The 25,506-nt window shown below is 44.4% G+C and overlaps 1 protein-coding gene across 5 annotated transcripts in view; it reads left to right on the top strand.

Moving 5' to 3' along the window:
- The first annotated feature begins 22,853 nt into the window (after positions 1–22,853).
- HIVEP1 (HIVEP zinc finger 1) overlaps positions 22,854–25,506 on the top strand; it is a 116,612-nt gene continuing 113,959 nt past the window's right edge. For 2 of the 5 annotated variants that reach the window (XM_032181981.1, XM_032181977.1), the window contains exon 1: positions 22,854–22,934. The gene's annotated coding sequence lies outside the window, so the exon portion shown is untranslated. Of the gene's footprint in view, positions 22,935–23,062; positions 23,084–23,720; positions 23,749–24,506; positions 24,736–25,506 lie in introns of those variants that run through there. The other 3 variants (XM_032181980.1, XM_032181979.1, XM_032181978.1) reach the window with 3 other exon arrangements.

Below are 25,506 nucleotides of genomic sequence, written 5' to 3'. Positions count from 1 at the left end.
GCTTTGCAGAAAAGGACATAGTGGTCCTGATGGACAGGTTGACCATGAATCAGTAAATATGCCCTTGGCACAAAGAAACCCAGCAGCATCTTGGGCTGCACCAGGAGGAATGTTACCAGCAGATCAAGGTGACCCTTCCCCTCTGTTCAACCACGGTGCAGCCACCGCTGGAGTGATGCTTCCAGTTCTGGACTTTCCAGTGCAAGGGAGATAAGGGCACCACCATGGAAGGTGATAAAGAAACATCTATAGAGGGCTGAGAGAGCTGGGACTGTTCAGCTTGGAGAAGAGAAGTCATCACTGTGTGCAACATCTGATGGAGGAAGTAAAGAAGACAGAGACAGGCTATTTCCAGTGGTGCCCAGTGGCATGACAGGAGGTAATGGACAACTTAAAAGAAAGGAAATTCCATCTAAGTCTAAGCAAAAGCTTTTCCACTCTGAGGGTAGTTGAATGCTGGGACAGGTGTCCATGGAGGCTCCATCCTTGGAGATGTTCAAAACCCAGCTGGAGGTGGCATTGAGCAACCTGCCCTAGTTGTCCCTACTTTGTGCAGGGAGGCTAGACTGCATAATCTCCAGAGGCTCCTGCTCACCTCACCCATTTGGTGATTCAGTGACATCCAGCATAGCCAGGGTGCAGGACAGCACAAGCTGGGAATGCAAAATATCCTCTCATTTGCTGTCACCTACAGACGCTCCACTATTGCCAAAGGAACGAGTTACCATGTTGCTTATCCCCAAAGAAAGAAGCAAAGAGGTCACAAGACCTGTGCTGCAGCCTGCCACCCTGCCCCAGCCCAGCAGTGATGGTGGGAATGGTTTGGTTGCACTCCCAGGGCTGGTGCTGCTCCACAGGTACCATGGGCTTCAGTAGTATCAAAACCTGAGTGCGAGCAGCTTTCCCACATTGTGAAGAACAGAAGTGGATGCAGCTCCTTGAAAGAGGCATCCTGCTTCAGCACAGGGTAAATATTATTTCATCTAGTAAGATTCCTCTGGATAGCTTTATGCCATTATGAAAAATAAAAAATAAAAGGAAGTCTGCCAGCTAATTTTGAACAGTCACTACTCAGAGAGTTAAAACCACAGGGAATTTTATTGGCCTGTTGTGGTACAAGTTAAATATAGGGGCATCAGGAATTTCCCTGCAGGCCAGATAAGTCCCACATAAAATATTTGAACTTTGTCTTATGGGATGCGCACGCCTGCAATGCTGAGCATTTTGTCTGAGTAATAACATAATGAGGGCCCACTTGCCAATACTGCAGCAGTCCTGTGCAAGAGAGCAGCTAATTCCTTTTCTTTATGTATTTCATTCTTACACCGCCATGGATGAGATCTGTGTATCATCCGCCTTACTCCTGGTTGTGTACTTCTCATCTCTGATCCTTCCCAGCACCACGGAACCAAATTTACGCTAACTCCATTGCGTGGCACTACTTCAATAATTACAAGTTCCACAGTTTGTTCTCTCATTACTTAGAGCTCCGTGGGAGGTGTTTGTTTTGCTTGGCAATCAATGTAAAGACAAAAAATTAAATGGGGGAGAGGGACAGGGCGGGGGGGGGGGGGGGGGGGGGGGAAAAAAAAAAAGAGTGAAAAAGAGAATAAAAGCTGCTGGTTTCCAGGTAACTGATCTGTCCTGGAAGCAATCTTCTTTGGATAGATGACAAAACTTCACTGTGTGCAAACACCCAGAAATCCCCAGAGAAATAACTGTTACTGTTCCAGTGTAAGCTACTACTCACACATAAGTACTCATGGACAGCTTGCAGCCTGGAGAGGAAGGGAACAAAAGAAGTCTGGTATAAAAGAGCAAGTCAATGGAATTATTCCTAGAAACTTTTGAGATGTTTTTAAAATGAGCTCACTGTGTTAATTACTGCTGCTTTTTCGTGGCTGTGCATGCTGTTAGGGTAGAGGAGGAGCCGGCTATGGCCAGACACTTGGGTTTTGTATGCTTTACAACTTTGACCAAAGAGAGAGAGACTCCTGACTTTTCATCGATTATTTATGGCTTAACTGAGATTACAGATTCTCTGAAAAAGATGTGTATTGTTCCAAATAGTACCTGTCTTGGTAGCAAGATACTAAGTGGATTATACATGTAATGTTTCCCAATGGAAAGAGTATGCTTGTAACAGATACAACTTTTAAAACCTAATACTTGTGGGGGATAAAGGAAGATATGAACAGTTCCCTTCAGCTTTCCTCCCTCCAACACACAGATGTCAAAGTGAATGAAAGTTCCCAAGTAATTAGATACCACAAGGACACAGTGAAATTCCTAGGGAATATTGATTTTTAAAACATGAACATATTTTCTTGCTTACATTATATAGTACAGCCTTCCCCCTTTCCCCAACAGCTTCAGTTCTGGCTGCAGAAAAGCATATTTTTGGAAGCATGTTTTTGTCTGCCTTGGCCCTAATGATGTCTTCGGGGGTGATATGGCAGAGATGCCTAGGACAAGTGCTCTGTTTCAGGGTAGGCTGTAGGTCTTTGGTCCCCCCATGGGGCTGGGGGAATGAATGAATGACATGAACAAATAAGGAAAAACATAGCAAGCTAGCAACACCACCAACAAAAAGGACAGCATAGACATGTAGCTAAGCTTAAAAATTCTTCCAGAGGTGAATATAAGGAAAAAGTCATGTTGGTCTATTTCCTTGTTTTATAGGCTATATTTTCTGAAACACATCATTTAAAGTTTATGCTTATTCTCTTTTAATCTTCTTCCAATAAAATAAGAAGTAAAAATAAATATCCTCAGCCTTTTCTTGTGCCTCCAGCTTTTGGTACTTAATGGAAAGGGAGTTTACAGTAATCATCTTGTACAACAAGGAAAAAGTTGTATTGTCTCAATCATGTCTTAGAGCTTTTCTGTTTCAGAAATATTACTCTGCAGCATTCTCCTGTGCCTGCAGATATTAATAAGACTGTGTCATTCAGATTGGAGTATCCAATGAATTTACCAAACTAACTGCACAGTAGAATTAATTGAACCTGTCTCACAGTCAAGTATCTTATCGTCCATATGCAGCAGCTAGGTTAGGCAACTGCTGTAAAAACTGAAGCCATGTGCATGTGTTTGAAGGTGATAAATAGAAGTAATTGTTGTGCAAAAACACTTGATGCAGTATTCTTTCATGTACAGAATTCCTCAATCCTCAATTTGTATTTCCTCTCCACCTTAAATCAAATACTCTTACTGGGGGAAAATGGGCGATTAAGACAAATGAGAAAACTAGACACACATCTGCCAGCAGTCTCCCAGCCATCGAGGCTGCCTGCTGGCTGATTAGCACAAGGGAGCATACTGCAAACTTCCCACAAAGTACAAAGCAATGACTGCTCTGAGCTCAGCTGTAGTGCATGCAAACAGAAATGGCTGCAGTATTGCTGGCTGCAGCATGAAAACTTCAGAGCTGAGAGAAGCAGGTACCTGTGCATGTGTTGAGGGACAGGGGGACAGAGGCTACCGCCACAGTTCAGTTGGACAAGACAGGTTGACAAGGGGAGATGCAGGCTGTGTGACATTTTGTTGTTGCTGTATCTGATCTGTTTGGCCTTTTTGCCTTTTTGCAAAATTGCAAGCCTCTGTTTTTGCAGTTAATTGTGTTCTTGAAAGTGACAGACCAGGAAATTCTGATTACAATAGCCATTTAGGGGGCTGTTCTTGGTTAGATGCAGTCTACATCAATCAGAAAAGCTGTGCCATGAGAACTCATTTGATTTCACAGAGGATTTTGATCTAGCAAAATCTGGTTCCTTTCCAGATGGGAATGAAAACTAAATTTTAAAATTTTCTGTGGAAAGAAAATCCCTTGGGGTTGCTTCATTTCTGGCAGGCTGCTAGGGAAGGGGGGGTGCTGAAAACTGGTTCATGTGGCTCACAGGACCAGGGCTTGCAAACTACAAGGTCTCCCACCTTCCTGAGGAGCTGGAAGGTTGTGGGCTGGTGATTCAGTTCATCACTCCCCAGCAGTCTGCATGGTGAGCTCTGGAGAGCTTGGTGCTGTACTCTCAGTTCTGCTCTCCCTCCTCTCTGTGTGAGTTGGTCCAGTCTGCAGTATGCTTGCTTCTTGGCTTTGGGTTTCTAGACATGTTCTCAAAGTACTCCCAAAGCGAGCATCCCCTTCTGAGAACTGAGACCTTGACATCCAGCTTGGTAGGGGTTTTGGCATTTAGCACCAAGTTCATGTGTGCAAAAACATTGTATCTGGTTTGTCTTTGGTGCCAGCTCAAATCTTTGTCAGCACTGAATTTGACCTCCATGTAACTGTTTGCTGTCACTGATGCAGGTCCTGAGCCTGGTATCAGGTCTCAGAGACCCCCTAATGACTTAATCAAACCCTTTCCCAGAGCACCAGTTCTGTGGGTATTCTGGCAGATTGCCTCTTCAGGGATACATGATAGATGAAACTTATAGTGGAGTCTTTGCAGAAGGTTTCCAACCACATCCCCACACCCCCTTCCTGCCCACTCAACACTACTAGACAAAATAATAAAATGTCTATGTGCCATAATATGCCTCAGTTTTCTCACCGTGCCAAGATGTTCTTGAGTGCTTTCCTGGGCTATGCTCTCAGGAATACAGAGCCTCTTCTCCTTGAACCTCAGCCTGCACCGTGCACCACAGCAGTTTTCCTTTCCCTTTTCTGAGTTCTACCCTTGCCTCCCTCCTTCTTCCAACATTGCTGTCAGTCAGACTGATGCCACTTAGCACTATTTTCTTTAGCACACCTATCACACTGTCAAAACATACTGAAAATATCAGTGACCCATCCAGTCCCTTATCTAAAATAGACCTGTACCTCTCTTTCACTTATATACATCCACACTTCATCCATCCATCCATCCATCCATTGCCCAGGCACTAGCCCCAGGAAAGATCTCTAAATACAAGAGGTCATGTAACAATCAACAACTGGACATTTTCTGTAATCAGAGTCTCTTTGGAGCATTCGGTGTAGATGAGTCAACATTCTCCATTGGGGAGAAAATACTTCCTTCAGGCAGTTTCTGACTACAAGGGACCATTAAGTGTTCTACTTGTGATTTACTCTGAGAATGAACATGCCAAGTTGAAGTGACTGCAGGAGGGAAAAAGGTTTCTAGGGATGTGAAACATAGCCATCGGTCTCTATTTGAAATGTGCCCTAGGACACATTTCCCTTTTCCCTCCATCTGCAGCTTTGGGGCAATCTGTTTTCTTGCAACAACACAGAACAATAGTAAGATTTTTTTATTTTTATTTTTGTGGAATGATGGCAGAAACCTGATGAAAATCTCCATATGTAGGTCTGGATACAGATCTGGATTGTTATTTCCTCTCTCTCTCTCTCTCTCTCTTCCTTCCTTCCATCCTTCATTTGACTATCTAGAAACTTCTATAGGAGGAGACCAGAAAAGCTTAGCTTATTTACTGAATGAAAACCCAGTCTGCAAGAGTTCATAGGTAGTAAACAGTGGGAAGATATTGATGCTGAAGGACAATTTTAGCTAAGAAAAGATCAAGCTGGAGATGAGATGCTTCTAAATGGTGAGCATCTTTTAAAGGGAAATTATAGAAAGAATTGCCCACCTTTTTCTTTTTAAAGACAGAGCTTTATCACCTGCAAGTGGTTCAAATACAGAATGTCTACCAGGCACAGCAGGGAGCAAAAATCAGACACCCAGAAAATCTTTCCAGCTCTAAGGTCCTATAAGTATTCTTTCTGCACAAGCTTGTAATAATGAACTGATAGAAAGCTGCCAGAAAAGGAATGCTATTTGAGCTTAAGCCTGGTCATGTGGATTCATTTGAAAATTCAAGCAGATGATTTCAGGGTAATTATTATTATTATGTTGCTTGCTTAGCTGCAGCTGTGATTTCCTTTTCACATAGTGTAGATCGAGCTTTACAGGATGTTTCCCAGCACCTTCTGTGATAATTGACAGCTATATGTAAACCCTACCTATTGTTTCAGATAGCACAACATGTTCTTAATTGCATGTTTCAGAATAGAAACTGATTGAAAAATGAAAAGACAAAGCAAAAAAGTCTTTAGAATTTGTTTTACCTGTTCACCTTTTGTAACTGCCCTTGGGTATATTCTCCTCATCCCATGCATGTGAACCCAACTGGTCTCTAATGGAAGCTTTGTGAAAAAGCTGAGAGAAGACTGTGTTTCTCTGAAATTCAAGAGGTTGACATTGGTTGTATATGAGTATATGAGAGATTTTTGCTATCCAAAGGAATATTCTGTCGTTTCCTTTGCCTTAGTATCTTTGGAGATTACTTATCTTTAATAAGATCGTGATACCAAAAAATACAGGGCTAGAGTGTGCTGCAGACTGGTACATAGGAATGTAATCGCTGTTTTATCTCAAGAAAAGGTCCCACAAGCTCACAATCTGCCCCCAGATGGTTGTTTGTAGGATGAACTCTGAAGACACACAGGCTCTCTGCAGAAGGTAGCTGTAGGAAAGAGAAGGGCAGGTAGTTACTTAAGATAGTAAGCTGTAAGAGATAAAGAAATTGTGTCCTGTAAAGCAAGAAGGAGAGGCCTACAAGATCTGACAGCATTGGTCAAGACTCCATGCCCAAGCTAAATTGCTTCAGCAACAACTGCACAATTTTACCTCAGTGTTGTAGCTAATCATCAACCCAGTTAGCCACAATGGAGACTTTGCTGAAGTAGATTTGAGGAGAACTGTTAAATGTGTGAAACTAACACAGGAAGGAGACATGAGGAGAGGGTGGAGATGATATAAAGATTTGGATGCAAAGTCCTTCCTCCATTAGGAGAATTATTGCAAAACTAGCTTGATGGGAAGATGGAAGGACTTATTTTAAATCAGAAAGCAAAATAAAGGTTGAAACACCATTGCTAACCCAGTGAACCAACAATAATCAGCCAGATAATACTCTATGACACTGGGAAGGATTTTATGCAGATGATATCATTCTTTGTTTGAATGAGTGTTATTAATCTGCATCTGAAGCGTAAAACCATGAGGTAATGGAATACATTAATTGCTGTAAGCTGCCAGTGTCGTGAGGCCAGTGGTTGCCAACAGTTTTGAAGCAAGCTTCTTTGCACTGGAGCTTTGACTTTTTTTCCTCCTCAGCCTTGTCCCCAGTGTATAACTTCCACCTTTGTCACAGGTTCTCACTTCAGTCTCCAGCAGCCCAGAGTCTTTGCTGCTGCTTTCTCTCCTGTGTCTCAGCTTCCCATGCTCCTGCTGATTTTTTGCTGCTCCAGAAACAAGAGCATAGATCCCAGCACAGCTTATTTGGTTGGCTCCTGAGCTCTGCTGAGCCACACCTGCACTGAGAATGTACCTCTCTGGTTGGGAAGGGAAGTCCTACGCTGCCTGAACTCTTTCCCTAGCTCAAATGCCATGGTGGAAAAGAAGGTGAATGCAGAGAATCTGAGTGGCTTTTTTTTTTTTTTTTTTAATCACAAATCAAGCAAGTGTGTGGGAGCTCTTTGGTTCAGGTGGGGCCTCATTACTGCTTTCTCCAAGCTTCTCAGCTTTGCTCATGGGGAAACCTCAGGGGATTTTCAGATCCCCATGTAAATGACCTTGCAGAGCAAGCTATTAACATTCACTGAGTATGTCTAATGGTAGGAAATAATATTAAGGCAATATTTTGTGCTGTAGCACTTCCATTAATGTCTAATTAGATTACACATCCTTTAGAGCAGATTCTTCTGCATCTCATGTAAGTATGAGCAGACAACTGATACTCAATACTTGGTTTATAGCTGTGTATTAGGGTTAGAAGGACAAAGATAGACGTCTGCTTCTGTAGTTCCTGCTGCAGGCTTCTTTGGACAGAGAAAATTACCAAACTCTTCAGAGTCCTCTTCTCTTCATCACTGATAATCCATCCACATGCCAGCAGACAAGCGCTTTGGAGTGAGAAGTTGTTGAAGAGGAGACCTGGAGACAGGTTTTAAGGGGATATATGAAGCTAAGAGGTAGTAAGATTGCAAGCTTGTTAAGGAGATGATGCCCACCCAGTGGGAAAGGACAGGGAGAAAGGGATCTGGGAGAGAAGAATCACCCTTAGTCCAATGTGGGGCTGACTGGAAAATCAATCTATCAGTGGGAAAGGGGAAAGAAAAGGGTCAGGATGAGATGATGCTGAAAACTGAGATTTTTACAGAGGGACTCCCATGGGCTCAGACACTTTTTTAGGAACTTGGGAAGGAAAACTAGAAGAGCACGGGCCTCTTGTAGCACATATTTTTTGGTTCATACTTTCTGGTGGATAACAGTGAAACCCACAAACAAAGTTTCTCTCTCTCTCACACACAGAGATCCTGGCAGATATACAGGACAATGGTCAGACATGAGTGGAAGGTGTCCTTTAGCTCAAGTGGCAGACGTCTTCAAACCCATTGTACAGGTTCCTGTGTGCCAATGACTGTGGCTTTGAGAAGCAACAAAAATAAATTTCTGGGCTTTCAGGGTGCTTTTAAAACAAAAGGAAATAATAATTATATCATTGTCTTTTTTTCTTTTATTAATGTTTTAAAAAATCAAATTCCTAGTATTTGGGTACTATTAGAATTAAGGTTGCACATGCAGCAAAATCCTCTCAGAGATGAGATTTGTGCCTTTAATTGGATGACCATGCATGCTTTTTCCCTGAGGGCTCTGCTGAAGGTGCAGGATGGATCTCTTTTGGAGCAGATCTGGGCTTTTTTCCCCTGCTTTGTTTGACATAGAAATCACCAAATGTGTATTATATGAGATGAAGGATTGAGGGAGACTATAGACTGTCAGAGCCATGGCTTGGCCTGGAAAAAAAAAAAAAAAAAAAAAGTCTGTTCATGGTTCTGCTCTAATTCCTATATGGTGCTAGTCAGATTCTGACAGCTTATTTTAAAAAGTATATTTCTTATATCCTACATTCCATACCTCATGTGCTGATGCTTATGCTTGCAACAAAATTCAACCTAAGTTGTTCCCTGATCAAACAAAGTGCTGTATAATGCTAAAGATTCTGGAAAAAAAAAAAAATCAAATTGGGCATTTAAAATTAACGAACAAATGGGTATTTGTGATACTGCTGTGGTGGGTGTTGTAGATATTAGTAATCCTGTCTCCACCACAGGGTTTGAAAGGCACCATTACTAAGGCTTTGGTACCATGCCTTGAGCAATACGGTGAAAAAGCAATATTGAACAGGAGCTCATTAATGGTGCAGACACAATGTTCTGGCTGCATCAGATCCTGTCTTAGGTTGCTAACCCCTCAGATCTGCTGGCAGAGAAGCACTTCTAGCTGCTCCTGTTTGCAAAAATGGTCTGACCTGGTGGGGGCACAGATTTGTCTGACCTTTATATATATATATATATACCCAAAAAGAAACCACAAGCCACAGATCATTCGACAGAACTTGCGTTAAGAAATTACTGCAGATGGAACTGTTCTGGCAGATCAGAAAGTGTGATCATATGCCTGGCAGAGAAGGGGTGGTGAGCAGCTGGCAGGAGGACCAGGGCAGTAGACTCTTGCTCGGGACGAGCTGTGATCAAAACACACCTGACCCTGCTCCACTGGAGTGCCATCCCCAGCCACATGTGGTGCATGCTGTGGCTTCCCCCAGAGCAAAGTAACACGAAGTTGATTTGCTGTACTCACCACTCAGGACTGAGCCAAAGCAGAGTGGGCAGTCTTTCTTGTAGGGTTTCCTGCCTACAGAGTGCCGAACTTTACAGTCTGAGTAATGTTTTCTGTGCAGGTTTTTGTGTCTAAGTACACATAGAGATACATGTTATGTAAAATATATGTGAATCATGTGTATGTGTGACTTTCCACAACAATCTTTTTGCTATCTTTTCTTTGCCATGCACCAGGAAATACTCTAGGGGGAGATGATTTTGGCCTATACCATGGCCAAAATCACAGTGAGTCTATCAAGTGGCCCTCACAGGGAACATTTAAATCCCATAGGTATTTGAGAGATGCTTAGTAAATTCTGATGCTCTTTAAATATTAATAGCTGGTCTGGCCTGTTGGATGAATGATAGTTTGGAAGTTTTTCTGTGCAGATCCATGATTTAACAGTGTCTCAGTTGAAGAGGAATGCTTCCTTTAGTCGAATCATTGTGTAACATGTCTGATTCACTGTGGAGTTACTAAGTGTTGTGTCCCGAGTGTCTTTGCTGAAGTAGATCAGCACAAGGCATCATTTTGGGGGTAGAAGTGGTGAAGGGAATTTTTTAAATTATTGTCCACGAGTCCAATGTGAACAAAACTGTTTTCCCAACCTAAAGTGAAGACTGAAGGCTTCTTTGATTTATGCCAACTGCTGGTGGCCCCAAGAACAGTATGAAAGGAGAAAGCAAAGGGGACAAGTGCAGCAACTCAGCATTGCCTGGTGGTGGGGATGTCCTAGTCCTAATCCTTACATCATCCTCAAATTTAGAAATCGCTCTGCTCACTTTGTAGTAATTTGAATTGCCAAGTTAGGCAATTCCCTCATCATGAAACTGGATAGCTTTCAGACTGCTCTGGGTTGTCTCTATTATTCCATCAGGCTGAAATGCAGATATACGGACAGCTAGCAAACCCAATTCTCTGCTGTGGTGTGATATTTGTGTACAAAATGCTTGTTTTGGTTAAGAAGGCTTTTCCAATGGAAAGGAGGTATAATATTGGCAGAACTCTGATTTCTACCAATTATATGTCTTTTCTGCACTGAAGGAAAGATTGAAAGGTAGTTACAACTGAAGATCCATTTTGTGTAGACAAAAGGTGCTAGGCTACAAGTGACATGGGTGTTGAGTGTAGGTCTTGAGGTGGCTTACAAGACCAAGAGGGCCTGGGACACATTACCAACACCTAAACCTTCCCTGAGGAAGCTAACTTTGTCTGTGAGGAGAAAAATAATTTATTCTCCTTTGAGAATGAAAACTTGGTTTAAAAGTGGAAATAGTCTTCTGATAAACAGTACCATAAAGCTGGAAAGAGCTTTCTGTGACAGCATTCTGGATGTGATAACCTGGAATAAAGGTCAGTCAGCTGAAGGGGCTATCCACACAGAAACTATTTATGTTATGTACAAGTTGTGCAATTGATTTTTGTAATCCCAGACAAAAGTAGACTCTTCTGAATCATTGTCAGCCTGTAAAAAGCTTCCAAAGACCAAAACTGCTGCTGAAAAGCCATGGGGTGGCCAGCATCCATCTTGGCATCCACCATTACTGTTCCATCTACCTAAAATTGCTGTTATTAGTTAGAAAAGGCATTTTTCATTTCCCGTTCCACACTCATGTGTGGAGTTACTATTATCAACTAAATTATCTACTTTATTAGATATATTAGATATTATCATAATTTTAGATATTATCATAATTTATTAAACTAAATTATGATAATATCACTATTATCAACTAAATGCCGGTTTTCATTTCAGAAACAGATGAGGGCTGGATCCTGGCAGCTCATCTGTAACTGTGGAAATGAAAAAAGGTACAAGAAGTTGCCTGTTCATAAATGTATAAGAATGGTGCTCTTTTCATCAAATTTTTGTTTTTGTTTTGTTTTTCCCACTCCTCAGCCATGGTCTCCTCTCCACCAGCAAGACCATGCTTATGTAGTGCGAAGAGGAGCCCTTGCTGCATCTCTTCAGCAGGTTGCTCTGTAGTTTCTAAAGCATTTTGGATCTCCTCTGGTTATGCATGCTGAGCAACAGACACTGTCTACAGTTCAGAGCATGATAGCTGCTACTGGTGACTGGGGTTCAGTGTGAGTCTGGTTCATTTTCTCTGAAGTTGCTTCAGAAAGTGAAACTGCCCTTCTCCTCTCCCTGGATAATCCCCTTCTGCCAATGGTCATGAATCACCCTCGATGAATTATTCCGTATAGATGGTTTTGAAGTTCTATTGAGTCATCTGTGCAATCCAGGATGGTTTGCTGTTTTTCTGGCTCCACACACATGCATTTTCCAGAACAACCCAGAGGGAATTGCCCTGTGCAATTGCTCACCAAGTCTTGTAACTCTCATATGCAATACCCTGCACAGTTCTTCTTTGCCACTTCTATCTCTCTTTCCAAAGCTTAACACAGCTCTTGCAGTATTCTTGCTTTCTTGGTTTTAGCTGAGGTAGGTGACAAATGCATGTTTGCTTTGCAGTTATCTCTGCTGGTTGAAGATGTTGCCAACCCAGGTATTCTATTTTTCCGGTGCCAGAGGTCACCATTCCCACTGACCTGCCAGCAGCTGGAAATATGTTTACATATGCTATTTGCTTCTTTACAAAATTAACTCATTTAACTTAAACCACTAACGAAGGCAGTCTAAACTAGCCCACATGCAGTGGAGCAGCTTGGGGAGTGTCCACACAACCCCTTCTGCTGCCAGAGCTGGAGTAGTAAATTTCATGCAGGACACTAGTGTGCTTAATTATATCAAAGAAAAATGAGTAGTAGAGGATATTTATCCACAGACTTGAAATCCAGCTGACTTATACCTGTGCCATTGGTGGAGGTGATGCTAGGGCATGGATGGGATTTTAAATATTAGCAAATTCCAACACAAACTAAATTAAAATTTAATTACACAAATCTGTAGCAAAGAGGAAAGAAAAAATACAATATCCCACCTCTATTAAAGGATTTGAATTTGTATGGGAACATTTGCAAAATTAAATGTTTAAGAAAAATTGTTTCAGATGATTTGGCCAGGAATAATTATGACTTAAAAACAGACTGTAAATACAGAGAAAAACAAATTAAGCTGGAACATGAGGTAGAGGAAGTCTGTAATGAAAGTAATTGTTTTATATTTAATATATTGTTTTCAGCAGCCCCAAAAGGTCTTGCTGCAGGATCATTGGGATCTAATCCTTGTCCCAGGAAACCCAACTGTTGCAAACCTGATCCTGTGTGTGCGTGTGCTTGTCTGCATGTATGCTGCTTGTAACAACCCAGCCAATGGCAAGGGCAAGTTCTGGGAATGCAAATTTTTGTCCAAATTCATGCCATTTCAGGATTCAGTGCAGGGTGCAGCCTGGTGTCAGATACTCATTAGTAAGAGCAGAGAAAAGGCACATGAATGAAGAAACAGCACATGAATGATTTTTTCAGTTGATTTTTAACTTTGATGGACTACAGGTGCCACTGAAGACCACAAATAATAGAGAGCAGATTGGAAAGGTTACCCCTGTGGACTGGAAAGATCAAAGGGAGAATTAATTTGAGGAAAATAGTTCTAGGAGTAAACATAGCAGGTAGCAGCAGAATTAGAAAGCAGTAATGTAAATAAAAAGATAGGATGTAGGAAGGATGCAGGAAGTGCAAGAGGAGTCTCTGTGGAATTATAATACTTTGGAGCAAGGCGATATAAAAAGTCCTCAAGGAGATTTTAAAGTGGGACTTGATATAATTTTGAATGCAGGACATAGTATTTGAAGCTTGGAGTTTGAATTGAAATTTGCAATCCCTTAGCTGTGTCTTTCTTTAACTTTTCAATCTTTTTCTTTCAGTGTGGCATCAGATACATTTTTATAGCTAGGGACTATTCCAAGCCTTAGAGGATCTAAAATCATCTGCCAGGTGTTTGGAAATGAAGAGAAGGTGTTTAAGAATGAGAGTATTAACACGATGACATTACATTATGTGTTATACATACATACAGATATACAAGTCTGTATATGTAAACAAGTGTAGTTTGCAACTTCTTTTACTCCTTCTGTTGGGGCCCCAAGGCCACTTGCAGGCCTTAATGCCCTGACCAGCCTCACCTGTGGTCTCCACCTACCTTAAATGCTCTCAGAAAACCTTTTAAGCTTAGCCTGAGATCATCAGCCCCTGCCTGAGCTTTTTGGAGGAGTGCTGGTCTCCAGCTCAGTTGTGCCTGGCTGTGGAGTCCTTTTATCCTGAGCTTTGTACGCAGATTTGTCTCCCAGCTTGAACTTGGCTCTGCCTCATCATCACAGCTCTGCCTGGAATTTACTAGAGCTGACCCATAGACTGGCTTCCTGGTTTGACCTTAGACCTGCCCTATCACTATGCTTTTGGCTTGTGACATGGGTTCGTGGTTGGACCTGGTTACCATCTTTGAGTCTGTCCTGCTCGGTTCACTCAGGTGGTGTGGGGCAGGCCATGGGATCACCTCAGCTCCTCACCTCCTCTTCCCTTGAGGAGAAGACATGCTCTTGCTGCTCTCTGATGCTCTCTTATGTTTGTTAATGTGTAGGGATGAGCTAGTGTGGCTGTCAGTACTTAAGCAATAGTAGATGGTGATTTCTGTCCCCTCTGCAGAAGCTTTCTAACTGAAGTTCTTTTTGTCTAATGAAGAAGGAGTTGCTTCCTACTGGCTCCTCTTTCCCTGGAGGCAGCAAAGTGGCAAAAGATGACAGAAGTAAGGAACAGAAACTTCTGGTGACCCTGCCATAACATTTCCACTGCTGAAGAAATTCTAGATAATACTTTTATTTTCAGACACGAAAATTCATGGTTCAGTTTTCTCTAGAGGACTTTGTTCGTGAATAAAGATAATCCCATATTCAGTGTTTCACCTCATTGGATTGAGCCTGCAAAGCATTTCCTATCTAGGTAAGAAGCATGCACTAATGTGGTTCATGTGAATGTTTCCAGAGCTTAGTGTTTAGGTTGTAGTCACTGTTTCTTATCAATCAGACTAACATGCTTTTATTTTGTAGGTCGAGAGGACTAAGATTGAAACTGGATGGTGTTTCTGCAATAGAATTCCAGAAACATCATTTTGACTTACTTTTGTGTGTGTGTGTGTGCATGTGACTACATCCAGTCCATTCCACAATATTAAGGAATTGGTTTGGCCTCAGTATTACCATGACTGGGTAGTAAGTCTCAAATCTGAAAACAAGGAATAGCTATTTGCACTTCTGCATCCTTTCTGTGCTCCCATGGTGAGCTGCCTAAGAGGCATGTACCAGATGGTCAGCTAACAGGCTGAGACAATAGAAAAGTTGGTGAAGGAAGCTTCAGTCCTTTTTCTTCCTAATCTGCACCTTCTCAAAATGTGCATTTGGGGAGGAAATAACATGGAGCATATAATATCTCCTTATTCAACCTGGGTAGGAAGAAGGTCCTTTGAAGTTGGGAGAGTAGTGTGGGGAGGAACAGGATAAAGAGACAAAACAGCAACAAGATAAGTCCTGGGAATGGGTGTGTGGAATGAAGAAGTAATTAAAGTGTAAGTGGAAAGGATGTTTAAAATAACAAAAGCTTATAGGCAGCATGCAGGGAAAAAAAGAGGAAACGCACAGTGGGTGCCATGAGTTTGGCCTCCATAAACCAAATTGAAGCTGTCTTGTTTGCTTCATTCTACAATCCATAGCAATTCAGGGAAGTAATTCTGCATCTCTTGACTTCTGTTTTATTAAATGTTCTTGGCATCTGCTTCATTTCTAATGCGATTGGTTTTCTAACATAATTAGAATGAATGGATTTTACAGCTTTTTGTATTTTTATTTAAGAAACAACAGAAGTAGTACACAGTTGTGTGTTGTTGTTGTTTTTTGTTTGTTTGTTTTTTACTAGAGAAGTATCTCTAAATCATTATACCAGAATGGCACTACAGTCTTGATAATAAGATCGTGCATAGCAAGGGTTGCAGAACAGGCTCTTAATTTCACCACACAATGGTTTTGACTCAACAAAAAGGCACAACCCATGTTTTGTTAGCCCCACTGATCTCAGTGTCACATTGTGCAAGCTGTTCATAGGATCATATGTACAAAATGAAGGCTGATGTTGGTGGGTGGGGTGGGAGGTGTGTGTATGGGTTATATTAAAATTATGAGCTTTTATGACTGTAATACGAACTTATTTTTTTCTCCATTTGAAGCTTACTGGTGAGACCATTGTAAGACTATTAGGAACACTATGGTTGAGTAGTCCCACCAAGCCAACAGGGTGACTTGTGCATTCAAATAATGCCTGTAAAATTTGATACAACAAGCACTTAAGCATATGCTCTCTCTTCCTGAAGGCATGCTTGCTGGCATTAGTAGGACTTAACAGGCACACAAGCCCTTTCCTGAAGATACACACAGGAAAAACTGCTCCATAAGGTATGCCCCTCTCCAGAGAAGGGTTCATACTCTGCTATATACTTTTACCTGCTTCTCTGTACCTTGGTGTGCAAAGCCTTCATGGAGCTGAGTTTCTTCTTTCCCCCTCTATCTGTGTTCCTAATCTAAGTTCACTCCTAATCTAAGTTCCTCCCTTATCTGTGTGCCAGATTCTCCACACCTGGGTAGGTTCTCTTACCTCAGCAGGCCTGGCCTCCATGGTGGGTTTCTTCAAGTGAAGCACTGACCAGGGCGTTTGGCACCCATATCAACCTCAGTGCTGTTATGAGTTGCCTGCATGCCACATTTGAGGTTTCACAGGCTATCCAGCTACTCCTACCACCTCCAGTAGGATTTTGATAGCAATGATATAATATACATATCTCAGTGGAGCTATGCCAGTTCAAACTCAGGGAGGATGTGATGTCTTAACTTCCACTTCTTGATTTACTATGAGCGTAACTGCTAGCTAAATTGTGCACCAGTGTCAGATTCTCCTCTCCACTAACATGGTCGCATTTAATTCATCAGTATGATTGTTTCACCATTTGGTCAAAACACAATATATGTTCTATTTTTGTGACATAGGAAAGGCCTTAGTACATGCTGTAAAAAGGAGCCTGAGGAATGATTCACCTCTGAAGTAAACGAAGTGCTGTTTTTTTCTGTTGAAGCACGTCTTAAGCCAATAGATGGGTAGATTTGAGGCTTCCTATTGTAAACAAGAGTACATTTTGACATTGCATTTTAAGACATTGCACTGTTTGCATCAGAAATTGGTGGTCAGAAGGACTAGGGAATTTCAGTGTTGTGTTCAGTTTTGGGACCCTTTTCACACACAAGATTTGGGTTGCTTGAGTGTGTGCAGAGAAGAGGACCAAAAATAGGTGAAGAGAAAACAAGAGGTGTGAGGAGTGGCTGGGGGCCCTGGGGCTGCTCAGCCCAGAGGGGAGGAGGTTGAGGGCAGAACTCCCAGCTCTCCACAGCTGCCTGACAGGAGGCTGCAGCCAGGAGCAGCTTGTCACTCTCCTCCGTGCTCAGGTGACAAGCGACAGGACACGAGGTGACAGCCCCAAGCTGCACCAGGGGGGGCTTGGGCTGGGTGTCAGGAAGGATTTCCTCTCAGAGAGGGTGGCCAGGCCTTGGAAGGGGCTGCCTGGGGCAGTGGTGGGGTCTCCATCCCTGGAGGTATTTAAGAGACGTGTAGATGCAGTATTTGGGAAAATGTTTTAGTGATGGACTTGGTAGTGTTAGGTTGATGGTTGGACTTGATGATCTCAAGGTCTTTTCCAACCTAAGAGATGCTATTCTATTGTAAAATATAGTCAGGTCTGAAAAACTTTGTCCCCTCTTAGAGAAAAGGAGCATTGCAGCCAGGATGTGACAAGCTGATAGCATAACCTCCTGAAAAGGGTGCAGCCGGACCTGAAGAAGCCCTGACAGAGGCGGCGAAGCCAGCCTGACCACTCTCTGTGTGACCAAGGCCAGGGTATTTTTTCTCAGTACGACTTAGCATAGTGACAAGCCAGCCTTGAACTAGGTATCCTAGTTGTATCATTGTTGCTCTGTATGCCTAGTTTCCCTCTATCTTTTATGCTACACAGGTAATTGTTCATCCATGTGTGAAAAAGGGTATATGATGCAGTCATGCTGCTGTGATAGGATTTTGGAGAATGAGAGTTAGGGCTCTTACAGCTTTGGCTTTGTGAAATTTTGGGACAGCTGCAAAATAGCAAGTGCTGTGTTTTCAATTCGCATTTATTTGCTAAAGCGTGTTTTGAAACTTTATGCTCCTTAGCATTGGGGCCTGACACTTGTTAGCCTTTGTTTTTAAAAACAGATATAAAGACTTAACAAATTCATTGACCATAGCTGGAGAAACTGATTTTTCAGGAGACCCATAAAGGGAGAGATTACATGGCAAGAAAAGTATCAAGATCACTCAAAGCAAAATCTGTACATTTGGTTATTGCTGTAGTCCTTTGGATTTAAGGGTGACTTGCGGAACTTAAATGATTAGAAATGCTATAGCTTATAAAAGGTTCTACATGTCTGGCTTGTGATGCATCATTGCAAGTACTCTCTATATTACTTGAATGTCATTTCAGTCAGGAAAACAAGGCTAGAGGAAGTTGAAGTTTCACTCTTGAGCTGTGATTGCTTATTTGCAGTATGCATGGCAAAGCAAACATCCCAGTAATCAGAAATTTTAGTTTGAAATTTTCAATACAAAGTTTTTCTTTTTCTTTCTCTCTATTTTTTTTTTTTCTCCATATTTATGGCCTTCTTTTACTCACATATGTACTGGAGAGTGTATGAGAGAAAACGTATACAGGGAAGAAAGTAAGGAAATGAATAATACATCATCAACCCTGCAAACTTTGAGTTGCTAAACTAATTTTATGTGCTCAGAATGTGATATTTAAAAAGAACTCTCTCATACATGTCTGTGGCAAACATAATGCTAGACTGCAGTTGAATGGCAAAAATACTTTCAGAGGAAACCACAGGGTGAAATGCTTTTCAGTCATTCAGATATATTAACATGTTTATGGACAGATGTAAAGAAAAAGCATACCATAGCAAACATCTTGGCAAGGTGAACATGTCTTAACTGCATGTATGCCTTCTGTTTCTTCAATAGATAAAATAAAAGGTTTTGCAAAAAAATGCTGGCAAACCACACTCTATTTAAATGAACTGTTCAGAAACTACTGAAAAAAAAAAAAAAATCAGAGCAAACCTGTGAGCTGATGTGAAGGGAGATGCAGTGGAAAATGTGAGCAACTTTATGAAAAAGTTCAGAGATGGCAAGAAACCTGTCTATCTCAGTTGAGAGTAAAAGTACATGGTTGGAAGGAAGTAAAATGGCTGCAAAAGTACAGAACCTGCTGAGCTACAGAGAAACAATTCTTTCTGAAAAGACAGAAGCAGTTCTCAGGGGAAAGCAAAAAGCTCTGGGACTTGCTTTTCATGGATGCATCTACACTAACTTCAGAGCACCAGCCCAAGCTGAAACTTGTCTTGTGTGTTTGGACACAAGACTGTGCTCAGGGCCTTGGGTGAGCTCCATCTCTGGGAGGAGGAAGGGAGGCTGAGCTGTCTCAGCCTTTTAATGTAACCCTAATGGTATTATATCCTGCATGGCACATGACCCTGTGCCTTCTCCTGAATCCTCCATTGCCCATCTCAAAGTTGCATGTGACCATAGCTCCCTCCCAGAAGGGGCTGATGCTGCATCCCACAAAGCCCTGCTGTCACTGCCATCACGGAGGGTTTGGCTAGGCAGAGTGTACAGCCAGTCTGCAGAATGCTGAGGAGGAGCCTCTTGCTCTTGGCCGTGTCTGCAGGGAGGCCTGGGTTGCACACACATGGCCTGGGCATGGTGCTACAGCCTCAACAGAGCTTGTGGTAGTGAAGGAGACCTCACAGGGACTCTGTGAGAAGATGTCCTCCTCAGCAACTGCTTCGCTCTGCGGCTGATCTCAGGTTCTGTGACCAGACATATGAGGCCTGGTGTGCTGGGAAGGAAGACGGAAGGTTGAATGAATGTCTGCAAAAATGTCTGGTTAATAATACCTGAGAAGGTTTAAAGCTCTGTCAGTAAATTATGCCCTGTATCACTCCGTTCAGCTGGAGCTGGATGGACTTACCCCATTTCTTGGTGGCCATCACACACAGCTGTGGTACACAGGAGAGGTAGAAAGTAAGATTGGGCCAAAATTCCTCACCGGAGCATTTTTCCACTGCATAATACCAGTTTGTCCAAATGGGAAGGAACTGAATCAATCTACAGGACAAAAGAAAAGCAATGTCCCTTTCAGACACCCTGGGAGTGGAGACAGGGGACACTGCTGTCAGGTCCTGAGCAGGGAGGTGCTCAGAGCAGAAGGCATGTGGCCAGGCCCCTGCTGGTGACCCTGCCTGCCCCCAGGAGAACGCCTGGCTGCTGCTGACAAGGGCAAGGTGTGGGTATCTGGGGTGACAGTTACTGCCAGAGAAAAGTGGAAAAAATGGCTGCCCCTGGCAGCAGCAGATGCTGCCGTATCTCTCTGGCCTTGCTTTAGGAACACAGCCCTGGAAATGCTCTGAGCACTAGCTTGTACTAGGTAAGCCACAATACTTCAGTTCCTCTGGCTGATTTGGGCTGAATGAGGAGCCTCAGAGCACAAGCTATTAGATGGCAATTCTCTTAACAAGCCCTTTATGTTAATTCAATAAAGGCTGCTTATGGAATTTCCCTTCTCTGAGAAAATTTCAACTGTTGCAGAGAAATGGTGCACAGTCTTTTTTTCTTTCCTTTTCAGGACTTCAGAAGTTACCTCAAAAATTCCCTGAAGCCTTAATAATAAAGATTCTGTCATGTGTTGGGATGTAATGTACAGTATAACATTTTCACATTTGATGCTCAGCACAGTTAAATTTACCACAGTGCTTCTCATTCACTATATACCAAGAATTCTAGCAAAATCACATACTGTTCAACTAGAGATTTATCACGGGGTGCTTAACAATGAATTATTTAAAAGTACCTAATGTATCGTGGTTTCTTGAGAGCCTAATGTGTGTGTGTGTGTATATATTTATACATAAAATACCTGTGAGCCATTAAAGAATACCAGTTTCTGAGCGTAGGGGTTTCAAGTGTAAATCTAGAGGATGTTTAAAAATAGGTACCCTCCTGAAAGCATAGTTGAGTTTTAGCAGGAAAAAAGCCTTAATCTTCACTGTTCGGATATACATGCAGTCATTTAAAAGGAAAATGTATCCTGTAGGGCTTCTTTTCGGTGAGATTTTTAAAAGTATCTAAATTCTGCCATGAAAGTTTTTTTTTTTTTTTTCAACATGCTTACCGATGTGACATTTCAGATGTTGCTGAAAACTTTAAAAAAAAATCCCTCATTTGCAGGTTTGAGAAGATTACTACATGCCTCCTGCCAGCAAGCGTACATAGTACTTTTCCCAATGTGCTGTACTAAGTGGGTATGCACTTCCTTTTTACTGATGGAAAAACAGACAGAAAAAGATGAAGTGGTCTGCCCAGGCTTACACGGCCAGGAAACAAACAGCCCGTTATGCTGTCTTTTCAAAACTTTCCCAGGGCTGCTCTGGGAGCAGATTTTCTGCCACCCTTGAGATGAACCAGAGACTACTCTTTGGGTCCTACCCCTGCTCAGTCGGGGTGTGCAGGCTGAGGAGCGGCAGCAGCTCATGGCCTGCTTCTCCAGGTCCTGGTGGCAACAACCTCATAGGTCAGACTTTCAGTTCTGTGTTGTGTACTCGGACCCAAATCACCTTTTTTATGTTCTAACTGGCACCATTTGATAAATATGAGTACCCCACTGTCCTCTTCTCCCCCATCAAGGAGCTGCCTCCTCTTTGCCATCTCACTGAATTGCTCTGGAAGGACAACTTGTGCTTGTCTGCAGAGGAAGGGCACTGGTTATACCTCTGTACATATTGGTGAGCAAAAAGGGATGGATTTTCACATTGCTGGGTGGGATGCAGTTTTACTTCTTTCAGTTTCCTGCTGTCTATCATGCTATCTTGCAGGTCAGAGCATCTGTGTTGAACTTACTCAGGACCTTGCAAAGAAATGGGTGGATTGGGTCTTCCTTTGGCACCTGCAACAGCTGTGGCATCTTATGAGGAAGGGCAGCATCTGATTCTTCCTCCCTTACGACATGCTGATAACAACCTAAAGCTTTCCAGCAATGGGTAGAATAGGAAGGAGCGAGATGGGTGAAGGACAGCTAAAAATGCCAAGTGGAGGTCCAGAGCTAATTTCAGAGGTCATGTGAGCTCAGGTTTGTGACTGGTCAGATCTGGTGGACAAGTTTCAGCTGTCAGCACCTGGGGGGGGGGGGGGGGGTGTCAAATTCATCATATCAGCATGCTCAGGCTAATGGCAATTCTGTTTTTCAAGTCAGAGCCCTAATTCTGAAAGCCAGAGGGGGAAGATGAAAAGGCTCCTCTCAAAGAGTTCATCTTTTTCTTCTCTGACAAGAGGCAGTGGAATGGAGTATTTTTCCTAAGGTTCTCTTTGAGGATTCCATCCTCCCATGACACTCTAATTAACAATGGCAATGAACGTCACCTCAGCCTTACTGTCTGGCTGCAGACTAGCCTGGTTGTTTGCAGATGGATTATCTGCCTGGCTTCTGCCTCCGGCAGGGAGCCCACCACTGCTGCAAGCCACGCGTGTTTTCAAGGTGGAGATTAAGTGAGCTCAGGAGGAAAAATGGCTCAGACCGTGACCAAAAGCTCTGGTTTCATGTCTGCCCCCAGCTCTGCAGTGAGTGACTACCTCTCCCCACCTTGGTTCTCCCGTGTGGAAGGCAGCACTCGTGAAAGCCATGATGAAATATAGCTTGAAATAGGGCCCCCTGCAAAACTGGGGGCTCTCTGGAAACGGTGCCCAGCAGGGGCTGGTCTGGGCGCTGCAAACTTCCAGGCGAAGAGGCTGCTGGGCGGCTGGGGGCCGGGGGAGCGCAGGCGTGGGAGCGGGAGGAGGCATTTAGTTATTTCATTGGGGTTTTATGCGCTGAGGGCGGCGTGCGCTGGGGCTGACGGAAAACCTGAGTGGTTCCGAAAAGCTGCCAACACCTTCCCCCCCCAACAAAAAAAAAAAGAAAAAAAAGGGGGGGGGGAAGCACAGAAGCCACCAACCCCCCTCTCGGCGCTCAGAGCCCCTCCCTCCCCGTCCCTCTCCGCCTGGGGGGCCGTCCCCATCCCCACCCCCGCATCGCCCCCCCGGGCCAAAAAAGGGGCGAGCCCGACGCGCCTCCCCCTCGGATTTCCTCCCCCGCCCACTGGCGGCGGTGGAGGGGCTCGGTGCCGGCACGGAAAGTTGGGGGACGCGGGGGTGAGTACCCCGGCGGGGCGCGGAGGGGGGACGGGCAAACCGGGAGGGAGGGAGGGAGGGAGGAACCTCCGGGATCCTCCGCGCTGCGTGGCCGTGCCGGTGCCCCGGGGGCCGGGAGGTGGCAGGGGGGAGCGCGACCGACGGCACTAGTTGTGTTTTTTTTTTTCCTGTTTTTTTTTTTTTTTTTCTTGGGGGGGGGGGAGAATAACTTTTGGGGTGTGGGGGGTGAATGGGGAGGGGCTGTCTGGTGCTTAATAGGGCTGCTCGTGGAGGGGGCGGGGGGGTCCCCCATTATGGGGGCCGGGGGCGGTCCCCCGCACTGGGAGGGGATGGATGGGGGGGGGTAGGACAGGGTGTTCGCCGCCCCTCCCCCAGCGGCCCGCGAGGAAACCCCCTTGGTGACCCCTCCCCCCACCCCCCGGGCTCGGGGGGGAGGGGAGGGCAAGGGGGCGGGGCCGGGAGACCCGGTGACGTCACCCGCTTCCTGCAATAGAAAGTGAGGGAGGGTGACGCCCCCCCTCCCCCCCCCCATCGAGCACCCTCCCCCCGCCCTTCCCCTCCCCTCCCCGCCCTGCCCCGGTCACGGCGCGGCTCTCCCCGAGGGGAGCCCGGGGGGGGCGGAGCCTGGAGGGGGGGGGGGCACGCGGCTTGGAGGAGGAGGAGGAGGAGGGAGGCTGTGCGAGGCGGCGCCGCTGGGTCATGTTTGTGTTTGAGGCTGTCAAGTGAAGGAGGCTCCCGGCCTCCCCCTTTCCCCCCCCCCCCCCTTCCCTATCCCCCCCCCCGCCGGCCTCCCGCCGCCATCAGCCTCCGCCAGGTTTGCAGCGGGCCCTGGAGCGGGAGGGGAAAGGGGGGAAGGAGAGGCACCGATGGGGGAAGGGGGGGGGGGGGGTACAAGAGGGGCTCCGCTCCCCACAACCCCCCCGTGGGGTGCCCCGGGTTTTGTTTCTTTTTTGTTTTGTTTTGTTTTTTTAATTTAATTTTTATGTGCTGTTGTGCCCCCCCCCCCCCCCCCCAGGTGCCCGGCGTGTGCGCAGCGCTTTGTTCGGCGCGGCGTTGCGGAGGGGTTTTCCCAGGCTCCTCCCTCTCTCTTCATTCATGTTTTTTTTTTTTTTTTTTTCTTTTCTCCTTTCTCATTTCCTTCCCTCCCCTTCCCCTCCTCCCCCCCCTCCCCCCCCTATACCCCCCCAATTCTCCCCTTCCCCTGTATCCCCTCCACTTCCTGCCCCCCCCACCTATGTGCCCCCACCCCCACCCCCCAAAGTTTTGATCCCGGTTTTCCCCTCCTCGAAGCGTCCTGGCGAGGAGCCCTTGGGACAGAGCCGGCAGCCCCCAGCCATCCTTTGTGCCAGCCTCTTCCCCTGCCTGGCTCCTCTTCCTGCTGCAACAGACAAAAGAAGCGTTAAAAATTAATGCTCGTGCTCCCCAGCGGCCTCTAGACCGAAGGGGTGGCGCGAGAAGTCTGCTTGAAAGGGGGGGGGGGTTTGAATTTTCTTTTTTATTTAAAAAAAAAAAAAAAAAAAAAAAACTTCGCCTGGCTAACCCTCCCCCCCCCCCAAATTTAATGTTTTAAATGCTAAAAATCCTAATGCTTCCTCCCTTAAGTAGCTCTCTGTAATCATCTTGTCCATATTAAGGGCCATTGAGGGATTTGTAGAAATTAAGAGAAATTCTTCCTTGGTGTTAATTACGAAAATCTCACTATCCAGACGGTATTGCCATAAAAGAAAGTGGTCGGCGTTTCGCTTGTTTTAGGCTGGAACAGGGGGACTACGCGGTTGTTTTTCTCTTTTATAAGTTCTGTGTAAGTAATTTTGCTATAGGTCTGGGGGGATTTTGGAAATTAAACAAACTGCTCTTTAAACCAGGAGTAAATCGTAAGAACATTTGAAAAGTGAGAAAGTTTTGTTAACATGGAATAAGGTGTAATTTTGGGTTATGCATGTGTGGGTTGGTACCATTTCAGTACAAAATCTGGTATGTTTGGCTGTTTAAAAAATATTTAAAAAAATTCCCCTATCCGTGGGGTTTGTGCGTACTTGGCCTTGCTGCCTGCAGCCTCCTGCAATGCAGGGACTGTTGCATGCTACCTGGGAGGGTGGCAGGGCAGAAAGTGGCTGTGCAACAGCTTGCAGCTGGGTCAAGGGCCTGTGTGGTTCTGTGCTGCTCGTGGTATTTTACCAGAAACTTCCCCTGAGGAGTTCCTCTGGACCTGCAAGCCCCAAGTGGGGGAACCGGAGGCTTCCTTGTGTTGCAAATGGGGTTATCGCTGCTGCAGTCTGTGTTTGCCCTTCGCTCTGCCTTCTCCCCCAGAGAAATGTATGTATTATCTTAAAGCCCGATGTCAAATTTTGTTTAGTTTTCCAGAATTATTTACATGGGGCACAAGTTGTTGGAAGACATTTTCTGGCTAGAAAACTGCTGACGAATGTGGAAAAGTGTCTTAGTTTTCTCATGCCTCCTGAGTAATCCCAAAAGGAGTTTCACCCTCATTTAGTTTTCTTACAGTAGTGGAACATCTTGCTCCATAAAGGGATGGATACAGAAATATTTCTTGGTCATTGCTAAATTCTGT

The sequence above is a fragment of the Aythya fuligula genome, chromosome 2, assembly GCF_009819795.1.
Source record: "Aythya fuligula isolate bAytFul2 chromosome 2, bAytFul2.pri, whole genome shotgun sequence".
Classification (NCBI taxonomy): domain Eukaryota; kingdom Metazoa; phylum Chordata; class Aves; order Anseriformes; family Anatidae; genus Aythya; species Aythya fuligula.
The sequence above is the reverse complement of the archived record's forward strand: the minus strand, read 5'-3'. Positions and strand labels throughout refer to the sequence as shown.